Consider the following 1,497-nt stretch of genomic DNA (forward strand, 5'->3'; position numbering starts at 1 on the left):
TCATTTAATTATTATAAAAAACTTTAAAATTTTATTTGATACGATAATTTAATAATTAGGTTTATAATTTAAAGTATAATTATATTTAAAATTTAATTAAAAAAAGTATATTAAAACATTACTTTTTGTCCGATCGAAAATTATTATAATTATTTAAATTAATTTAAATAGAATTTTTATTTTAAAAATAAATAAATTTTAGTTAGTGAGATATTTATTTTGATAATTTTAACTTTAATTAATTTATCTTTAAATAGTGTGATTTAACTATAGTAATTAAAATAGGCATATGATTTTAATTGTAATTATTTAATATGATTTTAATTTCCCTTTTAAAAAAATAATTGTTATGAAAAATATAATCAACCCTTGTAATTCTTAAAATTTTAATTAGAGAATATGACATTTTTTTGTATAAGAAAGTTGAAAGTCAAAAATTAAAATTAAAAATAATAGATTTACCAAATAGAGTTAAAATTCTTCCGGTATCACTTTTTACTTTTGACCGTCCAATGGGAATCGAAGGCAAGAACAAATTCTTTTTTTTTTTTTTTTTTAATCTAAAAAATATTTATAATCTCAATAATATTCTTAAATTATTGTTGTAAAGTTTCAACATAAATATTTTTTTTAATTAAAAAATATTCTTATAAATATTTAAAAAATGTCGATTCAANGTACTTAACCTTTATAAAAAAAAAATCTAAAAATTCTTGTTATGAATATATAGATAGAAATCGTCCATCTACGTTTTATATGATTATCTCATTTTTTTTTTTAATTGTAAGGGTAGAATGTTAGCAATTGAAACAAATTAAAATTTGTAGATAAAAATTAATAATCTACTTTCCAAAATTAAATCGAATTTTTCAAAATTAAATAAATAGAGAGATTTATTCACATCTAAATTAAATTAATAAGGAAATAAATATGAGTTTTATAAATAAAAATTAAAATGGGTTTTCTACATTTTGGATTTATTTAAATTTCAAAAATTGAAAATATTTTTTTTAGACAGCTTAGTTGTTAGAGAGCAAAGCTCTTAACCAGTGGTCGTGGGTTCGAACCCCACGGGAGCGTACATATTTAATATTTTTTTTTTTTTTGAAATTTTACTTATGATAAAATGATAGTTCAAAGATTTTTATTGATACAATTGTCGTAGAAGGATTCCCATCTCTTCTTTTCGTTTGTAGAACGACTCAACTTTCAATTAAAATCCTAATCACTCAAACAATTTTGGAACTTATTTTTCCCTTTTCATGAAATCCATCAATACATCTTAAACGTTCTACCATCTGCAAGAGTCAGGATCATGGTGCCAACTCAAAATTCGCCTTCAAAAGATGAAGAACTTCACCAAGTGTAGATGCTTTAAAATCTGGTTCGAGATCCGTGTTGGCGTAATGCTCCGAGTTGTACCTTCCCGTTTCGTCTAGCAAACATGTGAACGCTCCGGCTTGCTTGCCACATCCAATCTGAATGATAGGAGAGGAA

The 1,497-nt window shown here is 22.9% G+C and overlaps 1 long non-coding RNA gene across 1 annotated transcript in view; it reads right to left on the reverse strand.

Moving 5' to 3' along the window:
* Positions 1-1,130: 1,130 nt before the first annotated feature.
* LOC111475714 overlaps positions 1,131-1,497 on the reverse strand; it is an 898-nt gene continuing 531 nt past the window's right edge. The window contains exon 2 of the long non-coding RNA XR_002716670.1: positions 1,131-1,478. This is a non-coding gene — a long non-coding RNA (uncharacterized LOC111475714). The remainder of the gene's footprint in view (positions 1,479-1,497) is intronic.

Source organism: Cucurbita maxima, unplaced genomic scaffold, assembly GCF_002738345.1.
Source record: "Cucurbita maxima cultivar Rimu unplaced genomic scaffold, Cmax_1.0 Cma_Scf02577, whole genome shotgun sequence".
In the NCBI taxonomy this organism is placed as follows: domain Eukaryota; kingdom Viridiplantae; phylum Streptophyta; class Magnoliopsida; order Cucurbitales; family Cucurbitaceae; genus Cucurbita; species Cucurbita maxima.